Source organism: Lissotriton vulgaris, chromosome 6, assembly GCF_964263255.1.
Source record: "Lissotriton vulgaris chromosome 6, aLisVul1.2, whole genome shotgun sequence".
NCBI classification, from domain to species: domain Eukaryota; kingdom Metazoa; phylum Chordata; class Amphibia; order Caudata; family Salamandridae; genus Lissotriton; species Lissotriton vulgaris.
The window spans coordinates 1,281,924,140-1,281,950,260 of NC_141694.1; positions in this window are offsets into that span (position 1 = coordinate 1,281,924,140).

The window sequence follows — 26,121 nt, forward strand, 5'->3', positions numbered from 1 at the left end:
CCCAGCTCAGTACTAGCCCGCATCATGAGGCAGGAACGGAAACCTTTGGTAATAGATGAATTAACTTCATCAACAGGGCGTTCCCTTACGGACGAAACAGAGATTATTGCATCCCTTAAAAATGATTACTCTGACCTTTATCGGTCCAAATCCTCTCACATGGAAGAGGAGATAGAGGACTACCTTAGCTATATAAGGATGCCCTTCCTGCCCGACTCAATGAGGGAGTTCCTGGCGGTGCCGGTGCCGGAGGATGAGATACAGGAAGCGCTGGGAGGGATGAGAGCGGGTAGTGCCCCTGGTGCCGACGGTCTTACTGTAGGATTCTACAAGGCATTTCTGGACAAACTTATGCCCCACCTAATTACTCTCTTTGAGATTTGTGCAGATGGGTCGTTGTCCCCCACCATGAGTGAAGCCCTGCTGATAACGATATTGAAGCCGGGTAAGCCACCGGAGCTTTGCGGCTCATACCGTCCGCTGTCACTTTTGAATGTTGATACTAAACTGTATGCCAAAGTGCTGGCTACTCGTCTGGCGCTCCTGGTCCCTGATCTCGTGGCGCCAGAACAGGCTGGGTTTGTCCCGGAAGGGAATCTGACGTATAACAGGACGGTGTTGGGCACAATGCAGCATGTTCAACAAGAAAATAAGGCCCTAGCAATATTTCTTGATATGGAAAAAGCTTTTGATTCAGTCGAATGGCCCTTCATGTTGCGAGTGCTGCGAAAGCTCAGACTGGGTGAACCCTTCCTGCAAATGCTAGGGGCACTGTATTATAAACCCACTGCCAGATTGCGAATAGGGAACACAGTCACTGATCCCTTCGGAATCAGTAGAGGGACAAGACAGGGGTGTCCTCTCTCTCCCTTACTATATGCTCTAGTGGCGGAACCCCTGGCCTGCGCGATCAGGGAATACCATGCTGCAGAGGGCGTCAATTTCCCGACGTATAAGATTGGCATATCCACATATGCAGACAACACTCTGCTATACGTCCACGACCCGGAGAAGAATCTCCAATCAGTACTCAGAGAGGTGGTGCGGTTTGGGGCGCTATCGGGTCTCAAAGTCAACTGGAGCAAATCTGTAGCGTTCCCGTTGACCCCAGTCACCACTCCTTTTGGGATGGAGTTCCCCCTCCAGTGGTCCTCGGACCCGGTCCGGTACCTGGGGATTAGGTTGCATGTGGACCCAGATATATTGATCCGGGAGAACTACGGAACAGCATTTTCTAGGCTGGTGGATGACATAGAGAAATGGTGCAAACTCCCCCTGTCCCTAATGGGCAGAATCTCTATTATGAAAATGGTGGTGCTGCCCAGATTTTTGTTCTTATTCACAAACATCCCAGTCGTCCTCTCCAAGGCTTTTTTCAAACAAATGACACAGGCACTCACTCGTCTGGCGGGGGGGGGGGGGGGGGGGGAGGAACACCCCAGGGTACAATGGTAGACTCTGACGTTACCTTATGAGATGGGAGGCCTGGGCGCCCCTGACATGGAGAGGTTTACAGAGTGGCGCAGGCTGCGCACCTTCATTCCTGGATTCACGGATCCCCGATGATCCCGCATGTCATCCTCGAACGCCTATTTGCGGAACCGCTGCCGCTACCTGCCACAGTATGCCTGCCAGTGGACCGGAGCATAGGTAGACTGGACTCCATAAAAGCCACGAATCACGCATGGCACAAGTTGGCACGAGCACAGAGCTGCGACCTCCTCTATTCCCCGCTCATGAGAATTAAATGGGCGGTTTGGGTCCCCTTGCTCAGGGAAAAGGGAGTCACGAGAACATTGCAGAAGCTGGGAGTGACCAAACTTGAGGATCTGTTCGCGGACGGAGGGGTGAAGACGTGGGACCAATTGTCCCCCCCACAGGCGGACGCCTCGCTCCTGTCCAGCTTTCAATACCACAGGGTCCTGAGGGAGCTCCTGGGTCCGGATTTGCAGGAGCCGACAGAGGTGCCGGAACTCACCTATGTGATCAAAACGGTATCTGCCCGTAAGTTGGTGACGAACCTAAACAAATTGGGACCCCGGCATAGGCAGCCCCAGCCCCCCAAAGGTAGAACAGAGTGGCAGCGCGATCTTCAGGTACAGATAGAGGATGACATGTGGAGATACTGTTGCCTCAGTACGAAGAGGCTGTCATTGAACGGAAGGCATAGATTGGTCCATTTCAAATTTCTCCAGCGCGTATATTATACCCCGGAGAGGCTGCATAGATACGGTTTGCGGCAATCCCCGGAGTGTGAACGTTGCCATACGCTGTCTGCTGATTTCTTCCATATGGCTTGGGTCTGCCCGGGAGTCAGTAAATTCTGGGGGGAAGTGTTTGCGGAGCTGAGCTTGATACAAGAGGTGGAGATTGAAGCTGATCCAGCGTTGGCATTGCTGGGATATTCGAAGCCCTTGCCCGTAGCCCCGAGACGGTTGGCGGATATGGCCTTGTTGATAGCTCGAAGGGTAGTAGCTGCTTGCTGGATGAGAGGACCGTTACCAACAAAGAAAAGGTGGGCAAAGGATATGTTGTACTGCTGTACGCAGTCTGAGGTATATAGCGAATTGCTTCCTCCCATGAGTAGACCCAAGAACTTCTGGACATTGTACCGGTCATATCTTAGCGGTGCTGGGGTGGAGGAGGAACCAGAGCAGGGTGGGGAAGGTGATGAACTGATCGCACCTGAGGAACCAGAGTAGGGGCCTTTGTAGGGGATCTAGGTTAGCGTGAGGCTGGGGCCCCCAGGAGAATGTAGTAGGGTCATGATGGGTGGTAGGGCATTGGGGTGCGAGCTGCTCAGGCCTTTAGGCGGCACACAAATCTTTCCCTTTTTAGTGGAGCAGCGCTATGTACACCAAGTAATAGCTAGGTTGTATATAGGTCAAGAGCACAGATGGCGATGTATGGGTGGGGGGGTAGTTGGGGTAGGATTTAGTTTTTCTTTTCTCTTCTTCTTTTCCTCCTTTACGATACGGGGTGAAGTCATGTCTACTGCTCCTTTGTTTAGAACTGTTACCCACTTTTACACACTCAGCGATTTGTTGACACACGCTATGAAAAGTATGTACGTTGACGATATATTGGCTTTGTTTAAACCAGCAATACATTGTGCTTACATCACACGCCGCCGAGCCTCCGGGATGTCGGCACTCAGGCTGTGTCAGATAGTTGCTGTCCACTTGCGGTGTTTTTCTGTATACGGATGTTGCCCTATTGGGCTGCAGACGACTCGCCCTGTTGTAAGAACCTCTTGACTGTGAATAAAGGTAGAAATTAAAATAAAAAGTTTCGTTGTAATGGTAGTGCGGTGTAAAAGTTGCGTTGTAAAGGTTGTTTCCCTGTTTTGCCACATCTGAAAGAGACACGTTAGTGATAGATTCCTTACCTTAGAATATCCCCAGGCGTCAGACAGGATCCGCAAACTTTTGCGTAGCAATACCCCTGCGCGCCGGTAGGCGTCGTCTGCGGCTCCGCGTCCGTCGTCTGCGTCGTGAGCGCCGGAATGACGTTGTCGGAGTACTTAGACGGCGCCCATGCGCGCTGACGTCAGTTCTTCTTTTTTCCGCGCCAGCTAGCGCAGATCCGGAAGAAGCTCTACCCCCAGTCACTTTTTGACTGAACTTTTTGATCCTTTTGATCTCTCAATTTTGTCGAGTTCTCGACTCTATCGGTGCCAGGGATGCCCGGGTTCAAGCCTTGTTCGAAGTGCGATCGACTCATGTCGGTCACGGACCCCCATCGCCAGTGCCTGAAGTGCTTAGGCCTCGACCACGACGATCGGACCTGCTCCGACTGCCGGGCCCTGACGTCGAAGGCTAGGCGGGAGCGGTCCCGCAAGCGTCTCGAGCTGAGGCAGTCGGCCCCCCGCCGCTCCAGGTCCCGGTCCCACGGGAGGTCGAGGGACAGGTCGCGAGGTCAGAGTCATCGGAGCTCCGGAAGTGGACACCGATCGTCTGGTTCCAAGTCCTCAGGTAAGAGGCATGAGAGGTCGGAGCGACGTCATCGATCCTCCGACCCGCCCTGACGCTCGCACGATGCGGCCGGGGGCTCGGGCGACACCGCCCACGCGGCTCCGCGGGAGTCGCAACCGTCGCCGCCTGCCCCACACCTTCGGGTCCCTGGGCACGGCACGGCGCGACGCCGGAGGAGGTCGAGAGGTACCTCATGGCCATGAGGGCCCTCCCTCCTCAGTCGGTTCCCGTGGCGCCTTCGGGCCGATCGGTTCCGTCTGGAGGTCCTTCCGGGTCGGGCGCTTCGGCCCCGACGCCGTCGGGTGCTTCGGCTCCGACGCCGCTGGCGACTTCGGTCTCGGCGCCGTAGGACCTCACTGGATCCAGTTCCGGATCCGGGACCTCGCCGGTCGACCGTACGACCTCGCCGGCGCCGTCCCTTCAGGTGTCGCCCCCGGCGGGCAATGTGGTTGCCGCCCCCAATGTTTCCTGCGGTCCTACTCGGGCGCCGGAAGGGCACCGCTGGGCGCCGATTCCGACGGCCTTTGGGGATTTCTGTCTCCACGAGGAGGCCCTGTCTGCCAATCCTGGTTTCCAGGACACAGGTGACGAGGAAAATTGGGAGGGGTCCGAGGACCCTCTGGCACAGGATTGCCAGTCACAGCAGGACTGGACATATGAGCTTGGGGAGGCCAGTGGTATTGATACATCGCCAGACACTGGATTTACCTCGCCTCCGACTGTGGCTTCGGAGGCGGGTTCTGCTTATAGCGTAGTGTTGACGAAGGCAGCTAAGGCCTTAAACCTTCAGCTCCCCGTTGCGGCCGTGAGGACTAATCTCCTCACTGAGGTCCTCAAACCGCAGTCAAGCTCCGTGGAGCCCCTGCTGCCGTTCAATGAGGCCTTATGTGACGTTCTTCTGGGCGCTTGGTCCAAGACCACCACAGGCCCGCCTGTGGATAGGAACGTGGCCAGACGCTACCGCCCGGACCCGGGCGACCCATGCTTTTTGTCCACCCATCCCACCCCCGAGAGTCTGGTCATCCAGGCCTCAAACTCCCAGACCGCATTCCCGTCGGCCCCGCCCGACAGGGAATCCAAGAGATACGAACAGTTCGGGAAGAAGGTTTTCTCGTCTGTTAGCTTGGGGCTGCGGTCTGTGAACACCGCCTGTCTCTTGGGCCGCTACACCCACACTCTGTGGGACACGGTTGCGGAGGTGCTGCCAAGATGCCCTGAGGAGGTCCAGGCTAAACTCGGCCAAGCCCTTGCGGACGGCCGAGATGCAGCACGCTTTTCTATCCGGTGTGGGCTGGATACAACGGACTCACTGGGCAGGGCGATGGCAACGATGGTGGCGGTTCGACGCCACGCCTGGTTGAGGTCCGCCAACTTCTCGGCCGATGTCCAGGCCACACTCCTGGACATGCCGTTTGATGGCCGTCGCCTCTTCGGCGACAAGGCACACCATGCGCTGGAACGTTTCAAGGACTCCAGGGCTACGGCCAAGTCCTTGGGCCTCACGGCCCCACGCCAGCAAACGGGTGCCTTTCGCTCCTTTCGTGGCCACGGAAGGGGCGCCCCACCACGTACCGTCAGCCACACACCGCAAAATGTCCAGCAGCGCGGTGGCGGACGTGGAAATCGCCGTGGCGGCGGTCGGGGACCGCGGCGAGGCCAGTCCACACCTCCCTCAGCAGCACCTGCCTCAAAACCTTCCTAGTCAGAGTTTTCAGGCCCATGTGACGCCTGTGGGGGGCAGGGTTCGCCATCACCTCTCCCACTGGCATACAGTCACTTCGGACAGGTGGGTGCTGCAAATTGTCCGAAGGGGCTACTCCCTCCCATTCGAGGCATCCCCTCCATCCATCCCACCACAATACCACCATGTGTCGGGGGATCACTTGCAACTTCTGCAAGAGGAAGTCACGGCACTCTTGGCCAAGAGGGCCATCGAGCGCGTTCCTGGGCCAGAAGTAGGGTGTGGATGTTACTCCCACTACTTTTTGGTGCCCAAGAAGGGAAAAGGGGGCCTACGCCCTATCTTGGACTTGCGGAACGTCAACGGCTTCCTCCGGACGGAGAAGTTCAAGATGCTGACTTTGGCTCAGGTCCTGGCTGCCCTGGACCTGGGAGACTGGATGGTAGCGTTGGACCTGCAGGACGCCTATTTCCACATCCCCGTCCTGCCGGCCCACCGGCGTTACCTGCGGTTCACGGTAGGCCAAGAGCACTTTCAGTTTACCGTGCTCCCCTTCGGCCTTACCAGCGCCCCGCGGGTGTTCACGAAGGTGATGGCGGTGGTCGCAGCTTATCTGCGCAGGCAGGGGGTATCAGTCTTCCCCTACCTCGACGACTGGTTGTTGAAGGCGGGCTCGCCCCAGACAGTCGTCAGCCACCTCCAGACTACGGCCGACCTCCTGCACCTGCTGGGGTTCCCCATCAATGTGCCGAAGTCACACCTGTGTCCCTCTCAGAAGCTCCTCTTCATCGGAGCGGTTCTCGACTCTGCGCAGTTTCGGGTTTACCCACCCGAACAGCGGGTTCGGGATATTCAGGCTCTGGTTCCCATCTTCCAGCCGTTATCCCGAGTCTCGGTCAGGTTGACGCTGCGGCTTCTGGGGCTGATGGCCTCCTGCATCCTTCTGGTGCGTCACGCCAGGTGGCGGATGCGGGCTCTGCAGTGGGACCTGAAGTTTCAGTGGGCACAGCATCAGGGCAACCTGTCCGATCATGTCTTGATCTCGGAGGGCACTGCGAGACAACTGCAGTGGTGGCTCACGGACCGCGACTGGGTCAGTGGCAGATCCCTCTCCCTGCCCCACCCGGAGCACGTAGTTGTGACGGACGCGTCCCTCCAGGGCTGGGGAGGCCACATGGGAGAGGCGGAGATCAGAGGCCTCTGGTCTCCGGCGGAGTCCCGGCTCCATATCAACCTGCTGGAGCTTCGGGCGATTCGTCTAGCACTGAAAACAAAACAGGTGATAGACAGAATGTGGATCAATGTCACACATTCACCCCAGTCCAAAGATCTGGGCCCAAATCCATCGTTTTTTTGCACTCCACACCACCCTGGGTTAGACAATGGCGATATGCAAATCAGCTCTGTCCCTGTGCCCCATGGGAACAGTCCAGTCCGAACTACAAAAGCCATGTCCTTCCCAGAACGGAATCAAGCATCCGAGGACCGGACCGGTTTCGAGGTAACACCTCATCAGCCCGGCTAGCTTGGCTCCAGTGGTGTGGAGTGCCTGGGACCCACGTCTGAGCATCCCCAGCGCACCTATGGCGGCAATTGCAAACAAAACAGGTGATGGACAGAATGTGGATCAATGTCACACATTCACCCCAGTCCAAAGATCTGGGCCCAAATCCATCGTTTTTTTTGCACTCCACACCACCCTGGGTTAGACAATGGCGATATGCAAATCAGCTCTGACCCTGTGCCCCATGGGAACAGTCCAGTCTGAACTACAAAAGCCATGTCCTTCCCAGAACGGAATCAAGCATCCGAGGACCGGACCGGTTTCGAGGTAACACCTCTCATCAGCCCGGCTAGCTTGACTCCAGTGGTGTGGAGTGCCTGGGACCCACGTCTGAGCATCCCCAGCGCACCTATGGCGGCAATTGCAAACAAAACCGGTGATGGACAGAATGTGGATCAATGTCCACACCACTGGAGTCAAGCTAGCCGGGCTGATGAGAGGTGTTACCTCGAAACCGGTCCGGTCCTCGGATGCTTGATTCCGTTCTGGGAAGGACATGGCTTTTGTAGTTCGGACTGGACTGTTCCCATGGGGCACAGGGTCAGAGCTGATTTGCATATCGCCATTGTCTAACCCAGGGTGGTGTGGAGTGCAAAAAAACGATGGATTAGGACCCAGATCTTTGGACTGGGTTGAATGTGTGACATTGATCCTCATTCGGTCCATCACCTGTTGTTTTTGCAATTCCGCTGTAAGTGTACTGGGGATGCCCAGACGTGGGTCCCAGGCACTCCACACCACTGGAGTCAAGCTAGCCGGGCTGATGAGAGGTGTTACCTCGAAACCAGTCCGGTCCTCGGATGCTTGATTCCGTTCTGGGAAGGACATGGCTTTTGTAGTTCGGACTGGACTGTTCCCATGGGGCACAGGGTCAGAGCTGATTTGCATATCGCCATTGTCTAACCCAGGGTGGTGTGGAGTGCAAAAAAACGATGGATTAGGACCCAGATCTTTTGACTGGGTTGACTGTGTAACATTGATCCTCATTCGGTCCATCACCTGTTGTTTTTACAATTCGTCTAGCACTGACGGCATTCCTCCCCTCTGTCCGGGGACGTGCAGTGCAAGTGTTCACCGACAACACCACCGCCATGTGGTACTGCAACAAACAAGGCGGAGTGGGGTCGTGGACCCTTTGCCAGGAGGCTCTGCGCCTCTGGCAATGGCTGTAACATCAGGGCGTGACCCTGGTGGTTCAACACCTGGCAGGCGCTCTGAATGCCAGGGCGGACGAACTCAGCCGTCGGTGCATGATGGATCACGAATGGCGTCTGAACTCGGACGTGGCGCAAGGTCTCTTTCAGCAGTGGGGAGAGCCTTGGTTAGATCTATTCGCCACAGAAGAGAACGTGCAATGTCATCAGTTCTGCGCGTTGGAATTTCAAAGGCGGCACTCGCTCGGAGATGCTTTTCGTCGCGAGTGGAGCTGCAGTCTGTTGTACGCCTTTCCGCCTATACCACTTCTGCCCAGAGTGCTGAAGATCAGGCGCGACCGGGCCCAGGTTATCCTTGTGGCTCCGGACTGGGCACGAACATACTGGTATCCCGAGCTACTCAGCATGTCAGTTGATCCCCCGATTCGTCTGCCTCTTCGGGAGGACCTTCTGTCGCAGCAGCAGGGGACGGTCCTGCACCCGAACCTGTCCAGTCTCCACCTACAAGCTTGGAGATTGAGCGGCGGCAGTTGAGGCCATTTGACTTGCCTCCTGAAGTCTGTGATATCATTCTGGCAGCCAGGCGTCCCTCCACAAAGTCGGTATACGCCTGCCGGTGGAACAGACTTGTGGCATGGTGCACAGCAAAGGCTGTGGATCCTCTCTCTGCACCCCTTTCGGAAGTGCTGCTCTTCCTTCTTTCCCTTGCCCAGCAGGGCTCTGCTCTGGGCACTCTTAAAGGGTACCTTTCTGCTCTATCCGCCTTCTTAAGGCTACCTGATCAGCCTTCTTTATTCAAGTCCCCCATTGTAAGTAGATTTCTGAAGGGCATCACACACATGTTCCCTCCTGTTCCCTTCGTGATGCCCCAGTGGGACTTGAATCTTGTTCTCACTTATCTGATGTGTGCTCCCTTTGAGCCACTCCATAACTGTCCTCTCCGTCTTCTCACGTTGAAAACTGCCTTCCTGGTTGCCATCACCTCTGCCAGGAGAGTGAGTGAGCTCCAGGCTCTTTCTTCTTCTCCACCTTTCCTATCTGTTCATCCTGACAAAGTGGTGTTACGTACACGACCTTCCTTTCTGCCCAAGGTCGCCACGGCCTTCCACATCGGGCAGTCCATCACTTTGCCCACCTTCTTTCCGCCTCCGCATCCCTCGAAAGAGGAAGAGAGGCTCCACCGTCTGGATCCAAAACGTGCGCTCTCCTACTACCTAGATCGCACACGCCAATTCCGGGTGGATGACCAACTCTTTGTTGTATTTACAACAAGGGGTGGTGAGGGACAGAGTCTCTGAATTAAGCAGAAAGCTCTCACCCAGTCAAGAGATCAGGGCTAGATCCAACACCGTTTTTTAGCTCACTGCACCATCCCAGTTTCAGAACCTGGCTGTATGCAAATTAGTCTGTTCCTGTCCCAGTGCATGATGGGAACAGGGCAAACCAAACTACAAAAGCCAATTCTTACACTGGGAAGGAAACAAGCTCCCGGGGACCGGTTTCTGGCATTACAGCCGTCTTCGGCCCGGTTTGCTTGAATCCTGATGGTGCAATGAGCAAGGGTCTCACATCTGAGAATACCCTTCCACGCTTAGGGTGGACAAAAATATTTACAACAAGGGGTGGTGAGGGACAGAGTCTCTGAATTAAGCAGAAAGCTCTCACCCAGTCAAGAGATCAGGGCTAGATCCAACACCGTTTTTTAGCTCACTGCACCATCCCAGTTTCAGAACCTGGCTGTATGCAAATTAGTCTGTTCCTGTCCCAGTGCATGATGGGAACAGGGCAAACCAAACTACAAAAGCCAATTCTTACACTGGGAAGGAAACAAGCTCCCGGGGACCGGTTTCTGGCATTACAGCCGTCTTCGGCCCGGTTTGCTTGAATCGTTTTTGGCCACTATAGGTGTGGCAGGGTATACTCAGACATGAGTCCCTTTCTCACTGCTCCATCAGGATTCAAGCAAGCCGGGCCGAAGAAGGCTGAAATGCCAGAAACCGGTCCCCGGTAGCTTGTCTCCTTTCTGGTGAAGAATTGGCTTGGTAGTTTAGTCTGCCCTGTTCCCATGATGCACTGGGCCAGGGACAGACTGATTTGCATATAGCCAGGTTCTGAGCTGGGATGGGGCAGTGAGATAAATAACGGTGATGGATCAAGCCCTGATCTTTGGACTGGGTAAGAGTGGTCTGTTTAACTCAGACACTCTGTTCATCACCACCCCCTTTTCTAAATCGTTTTTGGCCACTATAGGTGTGGCAGGGTATACTCAGACATGAGTCCCTTTCTCACTGCTCCATCAGGATTCAAGCAAGCCGGGCCAAAGAAGGCTGAAATGCCAGAAACCGGTCCCCGGTAGCTTGTCTCCATTCTGGTGAAGAATTGGCTTGGTAGTTTAGTCTGCCCTGTTCCCATGATGCACTGGGCCAGGGACAGACTGATTTGCATATAGCCAGGTTCTGAGCTGGGATGGGGCAGTGAGATAAATAACGGTGATGGATCAAGCCCTGATCTTTGGACTGGGTAAGAGTGGTCTGTTTAACTCAGACACTCTGTTCATCACCACCCCCCTTTTCTAAATCGTTTTTGGCCACTATAGGTGTGGCAGGGTATACTCAGACATGAGTCCCTTTCTCACTGCTCCATCAGGATTCAAGCAAGCCGGGCCGAAGAAGGCTGAAATGCCAGAAACCGGTCCCCGTTAGCTTGTCTCCTTTCTGGTGAAGAATTGGCTTGGTAGTTTAGTCTGCCCTGTTCCCATGATGCACTGGGCCAGGGACAGACTGATTTGCATATAGCCAGGTTCTGAGCTGGGATGGGGCAGTGAGATAAATAACGGTGATGGATCAAGCCCTGATCTTTGGACTGGGTAAGAGTGGTCTGTTTAACTCAGACACTCTGTTCATCACCACCCCCTTTTCTAAATCAACTCTTTGTTGGTTACGTGGGCGCGAAGAAGGGAAAGGCTGTACACAAGAGGACCATTTCGAGGTGGATCATCTTGTGTATTCAAGCATGTTACTCCATGGTGAGGAAGGAACCCCGGCTGGGTTGCGGGCTCACTCCACTCGGCCACGGCGAGGACAACTGCCCTGGGCTGAGGAGTCCCCTTACAGGACATTTGCCAGGCAGCTACGTGGGCCTCGCTGCACACGTTTGCAAGACACTACTGCCTGGACAGTCAAGTCCGGAGGGATGGCTTCTTTGGCCGTTCCGTCCTCCAGGACTTTCTAGTGTGTGAAAGTTGGTTCGCAGACCCACCACCGGGGTTGGTATTGCTGGGGTATCTATTCTAAGGTAAGGAATCTATCACTAACGTGTCTCTTTCAGATGCACAAGTTTCTACTTGTGTAACGATATATCTGTAAGAGACATTAGTTAGTGATAGATTCCTTACCGACCCACCCATCCTCCCCGTTCTGCGAACCGATATCTAGGGTTAAGGTCATCCCCTTTCAGGGCCCTAGTTTCATGGCACCAGTGTTAGTTCTATCATGGCTCTGCGTATCTGGCGCGGAAAAGCTGTGTATCAGAACTGACGTCCGCGCGCATGGGCGCCGTCTAAGTACTCCGACGACGTCATTCCGGCGCTCACGACGCTGACGACGGACGTGGAGCCGCAGACGACGCCTACCGGCGCGCAGGGGTATTGCTACGCAAAAGTTTGCGGATCCAGTCTGACGCCTGGGGATATTCTAAGGTAAGGAATCTATCACTAACTAATATCTCTTACAGATATATCGTTACACAAGTAGTAACTTGTGCATCAAAGCTGGCAAGCCATTCTCCGCAAGGACGAAGGCAACTCAACAAGGGCAGTGTCTGCCGCGGATGCTCTGTTTGCAGGCATCCCACTGAAGATATGTTGTGCTGCGACGTGAATGAACACCCACACGTTCACGCAGCACTACTGCCTTGACTCAGTGCTGAGAAGTGATGCAGCTGTAGGACAGTTGGTTTTATGTCCTCTGTTTCAATTAGGTGAGCCTCTGTAACTGTAGTGATTTTAATATGCCTTTATTAATGTAAATGATACAGTTTTATAATACATATTTGTCTTCATGTAATGACTATTTACGCAAAGTTATGCATACATGGATATATAGAGATATGTTATTCTGGTTCAAGCACATGAATTTATGAAAGCTCCAATACTGGAGAAGAAAATTAGTTGCTTACTAGTAACTGCTGTTCTACAGCGTTAGTATATTTCATGTGAACCAACCTCCCATTAGAGGCTCCCCATTTAGCTCAGGATTATTTATTCCCACGTGTGCTTGAAAATCTGAGAGAGTGTTCTAGAGGGTGCTGTTGTCTGATTGGTTATAGTTCAAGTCTGATCCTTTTTTAAAAAAGGACCTAGATAGGCTATTAATCTGACTTTTCATTGCCATTATAGCCTATACAGCTACATACTGCTTTACTATGGTACAGTGGGACTCACACTTCGATGACAGGGAATGATTCAGGCATGTGAATCTTTGAAAGTTACCAATATTGGACAACTGAAGTTACAGGTAAATAATTACATTTTCTTTCTTTTCTAGCATGTCAAGTAATAGCTTCAGATACAGGCTTGCTTTATGTGTTGCGCTTGACTGCTGCCCTCCTAAATTCATTTAATAGGAGACTTCTAAATGTACCTCCAGCCTTCATGAACAGCTTAAGGGAGGTGAAAAGTCTTTCTATAAGACTTCCAAGTCTTTCCAAGTGGAAGAGATTCTTCACTTGATGTCTAGAGAAACAGTCAGAATCAAGAACATTCCAAGCAGAAATGGTCTTGTCCTCATTTGGCTAAATCTGGCTTGCAATTTCAAAATGCAAACGTACATTTCGTTGCCATTAATGCCTGTTAGTCTGTCACAATAATCTGCACAATTCTAGTGATTAAAGATCTCTTAGTAAGCGTTTGAAAAGTTTGCTTTGGGTTCTTTACACAAATACGAGATCATTGAGAATGCATCCATATTTTATTTTGCTTTACATTTTCATTTAAATCGGTTATGTCTCTTACGTTCGCTCCCATTCGGAACCTCTCCAGCAGAGAGATCACTTTGCAGCTTTACTTTAAAGATGGCTTTATATTTTCACCTGTATAAGACTGGTTTGAAAGTCAAATGAAGTCAGTGTGGGTGGATCATGTGGGTTTGCATTAATTGAAGCCCTCAATTGGGAGATGAATAACTTCCTGCATAACCACGTACTATCACATGGCTAGTAGGCCTTTTCCTGTTAAACCTGGAATATATTCTTTTGGTGTAAATCTGCCTACGTTGCTTTCCTGTGGAATATCCCTATTTCCTGAATGTATAAGGCAGCAACATAGAGATTTGTTTAAATCTTTTCCAGCCATAACTGCATTGACTTGGTTGCCATGATTGGTAGTCTGGAAGGAGATACAAGGATGCTTGACAGAGAAAGGGCTTACCACATCTATCTTCTGAACGGAAAGCACTCCATTCGGCACTCAAGCTGTTTCACCATCTCTGTCCACAAAAGATATTCTAATTCAGACATAAAATATCACCACCTTGCATTATGCAAACAGGCTGGGAGATCAGGACAAATATCTATCAAAGCTCAAAACAAGTGGCAATGAACCCTGGCCAGAAGAGTATATCCGACAGCAATATATTACCATGGTGCAGATCTCCTCAAGCGACATCACAAGGAAAACCGTAAATTGGTTCTGTTCAAAAAGGAAAGACATTTTCAGGGAATTGATACTCTAAACATACACCTCTTGTCCAAGGCACAAAAACAAATGGTGAGACTTGGCATCCAGTGCACTAGAACTGAATTCACTGGGTCTACCCTTTTGCAAATGGTCAATGTCACTTATCAATGCCTTTCCTCCAATACCACTGTTGTCAGTTGTACTTGTGAAACTAGGGAGACTGAGAACAAAAATGATCGTAATAGAACCAGATTGCCCAAGACAATGTGGTACCCATATCTTCTACTACTGTCTCACACAGACAATTGCTGTGCAGACAAGATCTTTTGACCACATGTCTGGGCTATATCCAGCACCAGAGCCTTAAATCATTAAATGTGTCTGCATACCTCCTGGTCATACAGTACGCCCACTTGGATATACCACCTGACCTACAGCCATTTGGCCCTATCTCCTGACTCCATGGAGATACTTAAAGAGGTAAAACGACCATCCTCCAGCTCTTGTTAAGCATTAAAATATAGAAACAGTTCTGTATTGGTTGCCCAAAAAAAGGGCACAACCCCATTTTGTTTCAGGAGAATGTTATAATTCTGTACTTGCTGCACCTAGCGAAAGCAAAATTGAAAATTTCATCAGTAAAGGTTCATCTAGTTGCCATAACAGCAGTTACCACAATAGTTGTCCTTCTTTAATATCTCAGTGATTACAGATTTTCCGGAAGGCGTCAAGAAGGTTTTTCCACCAGTGAATTGACTGTCTTCTTATTGGGAGCTTATCATAGTGCTGTCTAAACAGAGACTAACATTTGAGCCCATACATAGAGCTATTTTTAACTGAAAACCACATTTTTAATCGCAAACACAGCACAAGACGTTAATGAATTGCAAACCCTATCAGCAATAGGACCTTTTACCATTTTCTTGCTAGTAGGCTAGTTTTGTGGCCTCATTCTTCCTTCTCCCCTAAAGTGGTGCCTGATTTTCAATTCACTCAGACTATTACACTTCTACTTTCTTCCCAAATCCATCTATGATAGGAATGAAGTCTCTCTTCACTTATGATATGTTAGGAGGACCTATAGGAAGCTGGCTCTGTATATACTATACCAAAATGAGGTATAGTGTGCACAGAGTCCAGTGGAACCCCAAAGGTAGGCAAAGGTAAAAGTAAATAGCACCTTATTTTCTATTTGTTGTAGGGTTGGCAAGCTTTAAGGCTTTATCAGAGGGTAGTGTTAAGCATTTGTTGTACACACTCAGGCAAGAAATGATGTCACACACTCAGACTGAACTCAGACCAATTTGTATCAAAAATATTAATTGTTTTATTTTTAGAACCAAGCCAAGATCGGTGCAGGTAAGTGAAAAATATACATTGCAAATTCTTACGCAGTGATTTAGAGTTGAATGCAAGTTCAAATGCAGTTGGGTGAAATACATGTAAGTCAGCAGTTCGAAATTACTTTTCAGTTACTTTACAGATAACGGTGCATTTTACTTTTTAGATTGCTTTTTGAGTTACTTTTGCTATGTCTCAGTGTGATATGCCTAGCTATCATACTGAGACATTTCTTAGATAAAAGGTAAGTAATCCACTTTTAGTGCATTTGCAGTTTTTCAATGTTTCATACAAACCAACTCCACACTCAAGGAAAAGCAGTCAATGCAATCCTACGGAAGGAAATGAAGTTATCAGTTTACAGGTAAGTAGTTATTTGTGAGAGTTGGTATTCTGGGATTAGAACCTGGGTTCCCCCAGGATCGAGGATGCACTCTCGGCACATCCTCAGCGGCACTAGGACGGCTGGGTGAAGAGTTCTGAGGCCCAATGTTAGCCAATGGGGTATAGGGGGCCTCCGGTTAGTGGCTGCTCACGAGCAGGCCAAAAGATTGTGGGAGCAGAGTTCCTGGTGTTAGGCTCAGGGCAAAGGGTGATCCGAGTTAGCAAACAGGGTGCATCCGCAGCGGCGGCCGGCTAGGTGCATCGTGCTGTTTTGGCTTTGGATGCCCTTTTGTTTTCAATGGGAGTTGCCGGTTTTGGATTTTGGCTGCAGGCTTGGTCCAGGAAGACTTCCGGGAGCAATCAACAGCTGGGCAGGTAAGCTGAAGAGCTCGGGGACATAGGTGCACCTCGGGTTCTCTTCTCCAGGCCAGCTGGGTGCAGGGGTGTCTTTTGAGGTCAAATTTCACCTTACCGGGCCACTCGCTGTTGGAGTGAGCGGTCTCCATACAGAGGCTGCCGGTGGCATCGGGGAGTTCTGGAGGGGTAAACCCACTGTGGACTCAGACTCTGGAGCGCTTTGGGGACCTTGCTGGAACCAGTTCTTCAGCTAGATTTGGGCCGTAGGCTTCGCGTGCAGTGGTGGTTCCAGGCGTTTTGTTTCTTTGTCCTCAGCAGGCTCAAAGTAGTCTGTCTTGGGAGGTTTGTTTTAACAGAGCTGCTGTTCACAGGAGATCCGGTCTTTGCTGAAGGCAGTCCGTCCTCCCATGCGTTCTGGAGGTTGCTGGTTGCAGGACAAGACAACTTTTGGCACAGGATCTCTGGATACTGCAGACGAGCCGGTAGGGCTGGGGCCAAGTCCGTTCATCATTGCAGTCTCCTCTGCTGGGAGTCTTCTTTTGTCCTTCTTCGTAGGTTACAGGAATATGTCTTCTTGATTCAGGGCTGCCCTCTAAATACTGTATTTAGGGGGCATTTTAGGGGTCTTGAGGTCAGTAGCCAATGGGCTACTTAATTTAGGGTGACTACACCCTTGGCTTGTGTATAATCTCTAATCCTGATTGGAGAGTGTCTGCCATCTGCAAGATGGCGGGCACTGAAGAGAAGAGTGGGCTTCACCTTGCCTCCCACACCTAAAGGTTGGTGTTGGCAGAGGTGGGCTCACCTTCTGGGCTGTGCAAAATTTTCCCTCCTGTCTTTCCGCTGAAAAGGAAGGGAGACAGGAATGGGGCCTGCTTCTGATAGCAGGAGAGGCTGAAAGTTGCGTTACACAGACAGCAAGGCCTTTGATGCTCCCCTGCCACAGATGGGGAGGGTAGGTAGGTGTGTGGGTGGGTAGGGGGGTTGTGTGTGTGTGTGTGTGTAGATGTGTGTGTGTACAGGGCATCTAAGGGTGGCACAATAAGTGTTGCAGCCCTTAGAGGTCTTCCCTGGCCACAATGCCCTTGGTACCCATTGTACCTTTTACAAGGGACTGACATGTGGCCAGAGTGGTGCCAGTTGGGGGTTCAAGGTACAGTTTTGGGAAAGAACACAGGCCCTGGGAACCTTATTGGCAGGGGCCCAGGGCACATCAAGTCAAAGTGCATCAGTATGCTTGCAAAAAGTGTGTGTGGGGGAGTTACTGCAACAGAAACCCAACTTCCTACAGGGTGTTATGGTTTTACTTAAAAAAAAAACAAGGACATTACCTAAACGAAACAATTATTAATTAACTGTGGTCCCATTGGACAAGGTCTTGCTACTTCCAAACAGCCTATTGCCAGATGGATAGCAGTGTGTATCTCTTTATTATCAGCTGTCTATCAGACTTCTCCCTGTTAGAACCAAGGCCATGCCACAAGAGGTAAAACTGAACCACAGCCTGAATTAGACATGTCCCTGGCTGTGATGTGGAAATCAGTACATGCCTTCTCTAGACCAGTGCATCCCAAACTTTTTAGAACCACAATCCAATTTTTAGAACGAAAAATGTTTGTGCCCCACCTAGCCTTAATAGACTGATCAGGAGATTTTTTTAATGGAACTTAAGCGCTGTGTTATAAGTCATTTACAGACAGCAAATTTTCCATTTAAATGCCCGCTTAATTTGCACAGATTTGCTGATAAAATTATATTGCGTATAACAAGAGGGAGAGAGAGGACTAGGTAGCTAGTCCGAGTCCCCTGGGGTTTATATGTGATTAAACAAAAAGGACTAGCTTAAGTTGACCAAAGTGTTACAGTACTCAAATTAGTTCTGTCACGGGCACCTTGTTGGTGTATTCATGAAGCCCTCACCCACCAACCTAGTTGGTGGCATGCTTCATCATCGGGCCCACCCAGTGACACCTAGTATGTCCCGGGTGTGCTACGGTGCCTGATTACAGCGGAGCTGGTATATTGCTGAGAGTGCAGTGAGGTTGGGTGAGTTGTGATTTAAAACGGCTTGGTGGTGGTCCCAGTACCCGAGGGTAAATTACATTTTAATAACTGGGCCGTCACCAGCGGTTAAAAGTAAGGCTACAGGACACGTAAGGGTGGCGAGTTACTGCCCCCTGCGTCCTTCAGCTGGTCGACATGTTTCAGCCAGTGCCTTAGAGTATTCTGGCTTTCCTCAGGACCGAAATTATATTGCACACAAATGATAATGTGTGGAAATTGGATTTCAGTGAATAATTATCATTTGTGTATCACAAAGTAGTATATTCATTTGTTTTGATCCTATTAAAATATTTGATTCCATCGCACTTCAGACTACAGCAAAAACGTGCTTCAGGTGTTTCATTTTCTGCCCTAATATCTACAATCCACATTTTACAGATACTTATTTACATGATTTTGTGTTACAAACATGACCTGCTATATCCTTCCCTTTCACTCTCCGTGTACCGCAGCAAGGTTGTCACACAATTCACTCTACTTTCCTCTGACTGCAAAATGAGGAGTTTTTAAACACCAATCCCAATGTTTAAAACATTTGTAGCAGTTTGTCAGAAGACATCGCCTGACATTTTTGACCACTGTCTTTCAGGTGCAGATAATTTGAAAATATAAATACATAATTTAAAGACTTCTTTATTTATTTCTTGGATTTTTGCGAACCATCAAAAATCGGATTGCGACCTACCAGTAAGTCGCAACCCCAGTTTGAGAAACACTGCGGTCTGGAGTTGGATAGTCAACCTGAATCTAAAGTTGGACAAGAAACGCTCAGAAATATTTTTAAAGTCCTTGTCTTTAAGACCGATTTCTGAAACGTGTCTCTCCTCTTACTACCCAACAGCCGCATTTTATACTGTTGAATTGCTTGCTACTCTAGTCAAGAGTTTGACTATGAATGAAGATCCTGCAATGGAGAAGCTGTTATGTACCTGTAGTCCATTGTTCAGCATCACAGGAATCTTCCTTGAAGTTAGAAGCAACCCATCGCCCTCTCCAGCGAGTTACTTTTGGGCTGTAAATGGTCTCTATCTACTCTGCTCTCATCCTTAAAAAAAACTGGCTGCGCTGTGGAAGACAACTGCCAACACAATGCATTGTGGGAAGGAGAGCTTTCTGAGTTGTTAAATGGGTAGGCTTTTTTCTCAGTTCTTAATATAAGGCCCTCAAGCTGCATTTGTATACCTTCAGGCACACAATGTTCTAAAGACTTTTGGTTGTTGCAATTAAACTATAACTAGAAATTGTAAAGCAACATTACGGGCATTTAGGAGAAAACGTACTTCCATTTTATAAGATTATACGTGAACTCATCAATGCCAATCTACAATGTTATTTCCACAGAAGAAGGACTCTACTGAGTGGATGTCTGCTTACACAGCTGGGGATTAGTCAAGCCTTTATGCCTTCAATCACTATTTATTTGATACAGTACCAAGACTACAAGTAGGCATGGACTAGCAGCAATCGGATCCCAGTGCATGTCATGTACAGGGGACAGGCATGGTTTGTGCATCCCTTTTCCATTAATCAAAAAGGGGTTGACATATCATGCTAAATTCCCTATATTTATTACTGATAATGTTAACTCTGTTAACATTGGTCGAAATGGTCCATAGCTGCCTTGCCCAGTTGTTAAACGTGAGTGGTGTCATTGTTTTTCAGTGCCTGGCAATATCTGATTTAGTTACTGGCAACATGTTGGTAAACTGTATCTTATTGTGATTGGATATAATTCTCAATTCGTTCACCCTCTTGAGAAATCTTAGTCGAAGGGTCCTAGGGCACTTACTTGGTAATGGGCCCCATTGAATTAAGTGGGATCTTTCACCCCTGATATCCTGGACTTTCTGCAATGTGCTCCCCTCACTGGGAAACAAGTACTCATTTTAGCACTTAACTCAGAGCATGGGGGAAATGCTGTTGGCTACGGCCTCCGAACTCCGCAACGAAACAGACAGCACTTGTTGAACAAGCAAAGGTACTTAATTACATACAAAACGGAATACTCTGGCCTCATGAAGAAATATATACAGACTGGAAGACGGAAATGACTATAGAGGCCTGGTCTAATGGGCCGCACATCACGGAAAGGTTACCCTGGTCATTTTTTTTAATCGCTCTTATACTGTGGTAGGGCCTGCTGTTTTTTGGCATGCCCCAGAGCTGAAACAATATGTTGGGTGGTAACCCTGCACCCTGAGCTCCACTAAGTACAGTATGCACATTTTGGAGGCCACCCTTTGGCCTATGGTGTACTGCTGCAATCTCTTTGATCTGGCGTTGTGCTGATTTAGAACCACTTTCTTCTTTTTGCAAGCACAACGTAGCTCATTGATTTTGTTCAACTCGTGAGGGCCATGTATGAGGTTTAGAGCCCATACAGTCACTGCTAGCTTGCCTGCCTGACACCAGCTCCTGGGTGCCAGCAAGGAAGCTAGCTTTCTCTGCTCCTCTTCCTGTGCGGTACTGGATGGTATGAGAGCAGGCATGGGCGTCCGCAGACATTTTTCCAGGGTGGGGCAAAATGTTAACATCATCACCATCCTCCGACATGATGTGTGCCAGGTGTGGCACAAGAAACACTGGGGCGCAGAACTGGGATAGACTCAATTAAATGCCAGGAATCCAGGACATGTGACTAACCCTGCCACAGGCCAACAAACACCACCTGTAGGGAAAACGCTAAACTTTCTGACAAGGTGCCTTATCTCTGTCTGCTAGGTGTGCAGACTTCCGGGTCCTCGATCCAACACCAATCAAGGCTGTCTTCAGCACAATTCGATTTTTATCAGAATACTTTAAAACAGCCTATGATTAAAGCACCAGATTGAATATACTGTATTCACAGTGTGTGTTCGGGATTATTTGTAGCACACATAATTACCAATATTGGCTTCTTGGTGCTAGAATTCATGATCACTCAAACATATCAAAAGTTAATATAAAATGTGACTTGTGTTGCTGCGGAGTGGATGGATGGCCTATTGTAAAGGTTGACTGGTCACCTTTCTCACTGCTGCGTTTGTATGTTACACTGGTACTAATAAGGCAAAATCTTTCCAGAGACTGTTAGCATGTGTACACACGTCAAAATAAAAAAATATCTGAAAATATACTGCAGTATCTGCAGCCTTTTTTTTATGCATAATTTAGTCAACACTACGGCATAATGTTGTCATCTTTGCTGCATAATAAATTCCAGTGGCCCCACAGCAGGTAACACATGTTAAAAGTGCTTGTGAATGAAGCCGGGTGACTGTAAGTTTGCAAACTTAGTTTGGTGTGCGTGCAAGTCCTGCATTGCTAATCCCTGGTGAGTTGCAGTTACTACTTCTGAAACAAGGCCAATGGAGGTACCTATGGGCGAGGCAGACTGGCCTCAAAGGCAGGGCCAGCCATAGCACTGGTAGTGCCCTGTGCATTAATGTTTGTTAGTGCCCCCCAATGACCACCTATTCCATGGATTTCCTCACTACCACCCTTTAACTGTGCCACCCCCAAGTTTCCATAACTACTCTCTCTCAGATGCATTTAATTTGGTTTACAGCGCCACTCATACCATTGTAGGGTTTCAGAGCACTTTACATCACACACATTACACAGAGACAATCAATATGTGTGTAAATCACTGTATAGAAAATGTTACATAAGACTAAGTACTACAAGGTGTAGGAGTCACATGACAACCATACTAGTAGCCTGTATAGTTTTATAGTGATTGGTCTGGAGAAACACAATACCCGGAATTTAAAACATAATACCATGGTTGGGGTTTCTACTTAAAAATCGGAATTGATTTCTGTCCAAAAGAACACTTTTTGGGACATTAGGATAATCAAAGACTGGGTGGGGGGCTAGGGGGGGAGTGGAACATAACGCTCTAATTTATACCTTGCAGTTTGTATGCAGCTCTTAAATGACAGTTAATAGCTCACTGTTCTAAGTTAGGATTTCAACTCATAAACTGCAAGTAACAAAAGGATCTGATTATTAAGGCTGAACCTGGTTCCCAGGTCCCAATTCAGCAGCTCTGACCATAGTGCCACATCCTCTCCCCCACTGAACACCGTTCTGCTCCACTGAGAAAAACTCCCACCGTCTTCAACTACAACCAAATTGTTGCCCAATATAAACACCTGGATGTGGCTCAATTTAAATTACTCACTAGACAAGAGCAATATGCGGCCTACAAAAAAAAAGTTACAACATCCTGGAAAAAGCAAACACTTATAGGGAATGCAAAATTTAGCAAACCATGGAAACGTAAGTAGGAACAACATGGTTACCTTAATGCTTTTACACTCACTATTCAGAAATCAGTGAGTGCTTTTGCCTGAAAAGTTAAGGACACAACTACAGGGCCCTGAATGGACCCATTTCAATATCCATTGTTTATACCCTTAGAAAAGGTAAGAAGTATGGTAAAAAGAACACATCCCTAGACGCAGAGCCGCAGTACACATATTATTTTCCAATCCACACATTGCAGTACCTACAGGATTGGTGCACTAGTTCCAAGTCCAGGGAAAACAAAGACAAGAAAACAAAAGTAGCGCTTCACTGGCAAACTCTGTAAAAGTGGCGCTAATGTGTTTCAGTGTGAATAAAATCAGTTTGGCCAGTTTGCTACTACTCTGTGTTACTTTATTTAGTTATGTATCTATTTTTCATATTTTTAGCCTTTTATTCCCAATGCTGCACTTTGGAATTAAAATGTCAGAAAAATATGACATTTCCAGCAAAAGCGTCTTTCTTTTTTGGATCCATTTCACAGGGAAGTAAATAAAAGAAAGGAAGAGGAAAGAGAGTGAGAACCCAGGTCTTGAAGTCACTGTTTTCATGGGTGTCCGCCGGGGGGTCAAGGAGGGTTGCTCCAGGAGGGGGGCAAGCGCCCCTCCTTGCCCCCCCTGCAGACGCCCATGAGAGCAGGGCAAGAAGAAGTAAGTCCTGCTGCTTTGTGCCTGCGATTACCTCTTGTGTAGGGCCATCCAGGTCATACCCAGGAGCTCCCAAAAAAGAATGAGACCCTGCAGTCTGCCATTCCCCTCTGCCACCCACCACCGGTGGGTTAGGGTGGAGTGTGTGTGCAAATCACCTCTAAGAGCACCAGTAGCAGTGTGAACATTTGGAGATGTTCTCCTTTGATGAGATCAGTCAGTGGTGTCCTGACCCTCACCGGGCTGCACAACAATTTAAAGTGCCGCACATTAGCGGCTAAGTCAAACTGAATATCTCAGGTCTTGAGGAGTCTTTCTGAAAATAATTTACACAGGTTTGCTCCTAGTGACATGTTCAAGCCAACAGCAGCATTGGCTTAGCTCCTCCTTGGCTATACTTTTTATTAGGTCTCGCCTATTAAATCCCGCAGGGATAAATAGGTGAAATTATAGTAAGGGAAAAAGAAAAGTCTACCTAACCTGCGGATCGCGTACAATTCATGTGAGCTAGGCACGTGCACAGAGCCAACCACTTCACACACCACCATTTGTCTGTGCCTCGGCATCAGACTCCAAAGGCTGCCGCTTCCCCGCCCCCCGCGTGCACATCGCACTCCACCATTTGTCTGAGCCTTGGCATTTGACTTCAAAGGAATGCGCTCCCGCTCCCAGCCCCTGCCACAGCAATGCCAAGAGCTTGTTTTTTTTGCGTCCATTTTGCGGGGAAGCCGTGTTCTGTTCGGCGTTCTCTGCACCTTTCTCGTTTTGTTTTCTGGACGAAAGTGAAAGCCTACTGTGCTTGTTTACAGTAGCCTTGCTCCTCAAATGCTGTTGCTGTGTTGCCATCTCTCTAGGGACACTCGGCTTGAAAACACTCAACTTGCTAGCTGCAATGCTACATCCGCTATGCTTTGCCTCTAGACACGTTGAACCTTTGCAGACTGTGCTGACTCTGCCCCTTCTGATTCTGAAACTGACCGACGCAGTCTCTTCTCTCTGTCTTTTGATGTCTGCCCTGCCACGACTTACTTCGGACCCTCACACCTCCTCACCCTCACACACCCTCACTCACCCTCACACCCACCCTTACACACCCTCACTCACCCTCACAACCCTCTCACTCCCCCACACACCCTCGCACCCCCTCACCCCCTCACCCTCACAACCCCCCACCCTCACACACCCTCACTCACCCTCACACCCACCCTTACTCACCCTCACCCCCTCACCCTCACAACCCTCTCACACCCCCTCACACCTCTCACCCTCTCACCCACCTTCACCCACCCTCTCACCCTCACCCACCCTTTCACCCTCACGCACCCCTCACCCTCACACACCCTCTCACCCACCCTCACCCTCACACACCCTCACCCACCCTCACCCTCACACACCCTCACCCTCACACACCCTCACACACCTCTCACCCTCACTCACCCTCACACACCCTCTCAGCCTCACACACCTCTCACCCCCTCACATCCCCTCACCCTCACACACCCTCACCTCCCCTCACCCTCGCATCCCCCTCACCCTCGCATCCCCTCACCCTCCCTTACCCACCCTCTCACCCTCATCCACCCTCTCACCCTCATCCACCCTCTCACCCTCACCCACCCTTTCACCCTCACCCACCCTTTCACCCTCACACACCCTTTCACCCTCACACACCCTTTCACCCTCACACACCCTTTCACCCTCACACACCCTTTCACCCTCACACACCCTTTCACCCTCACACACCCTCTCACCCTCACACCCACCCTCACCCTCACACCCCCTCACCCTCACACCCCTCACCCTCACACCCCATACCCTCACAACCCCACACACCCCCACCCTCACACCCCCTCACCCTCACCCACCTCCCACCCACCCTCTCACCCACCTCCCACTCACCCTCTCACCCTCACACACCTCCGACCCACCCTTTCGCACACCCTCTCACCCTCACATATCTTCTAACCCACCCTTGCCCACCCTCTCACACACCCTCTCACCCTCACACCCCCTCACTCTCACACCCTCACACCCCTCACCCCCACACCCCTCACACACCCCTTCACACACCCTCACACACCCTCACCCACACACTCACCCTCTCACACACACTCACCCTCAACCCGTCACCCTCAACCCCGTCACCCTCACCCCTGTCCCCCTCACCCCGTCACCCTCACCCTCTCACCCTCCCTCACCCCCTCACCCTCACAACCCCACCCCCTCACCCTCACAACCCCACTCCCTCTCCCTCACAACCCCACTCCCTCTCCCTCACAACGCCACTCCCTCTCCCTCACAACCCCACCCCTCCCCCTCACAACCCCACACCCTCCCCCCTCACACACCCTCACCCCCTCACACACCCTCGCACCCATCACCCTCACACACCCCCTCACACCCTCTCACCCTCACACCCTCACACCCTCTCACCCTCACACCCTCTCACCCTCACACCCTCACACTCACACCCCCTCACCCTCTCACACCGTCACCCACCCTCACACCCCCTCACCCCCCCTCACACCCCCTCACCCTCACACCCCCTCACCCTCACACCCCTTCACCCTCACACACCCTCACACACCCCCTCACCCCCCCTCACTCACCCTCACACCCCCTCACTCTCCCTCATAACCCCTCACACCCCTTCACCCTCACACCCCTTCACCCTCACACACCCTCACCCTCACACCCTCACACACCCTCACCCCCTCTCACCCTCACACACCCTCACACAACCTCCTCACACCCCCTCACTCACCCTCACCCCACCTCACTCACCCTCACACACACTCGCACACCCTCACCAGCATGGCATAACAAAACATTGCATTGCATAGCATAACAAAACAAAGCATAGGATAGCAAAACAAAACATAGCAAAACAAAACATAGCATAACAAAACAAAGCATAACTTAACAAAGCATAGTAAAACAAAACATAACATAGTAGAACAAAACATAGCATAGCATAACAAAACACAACAA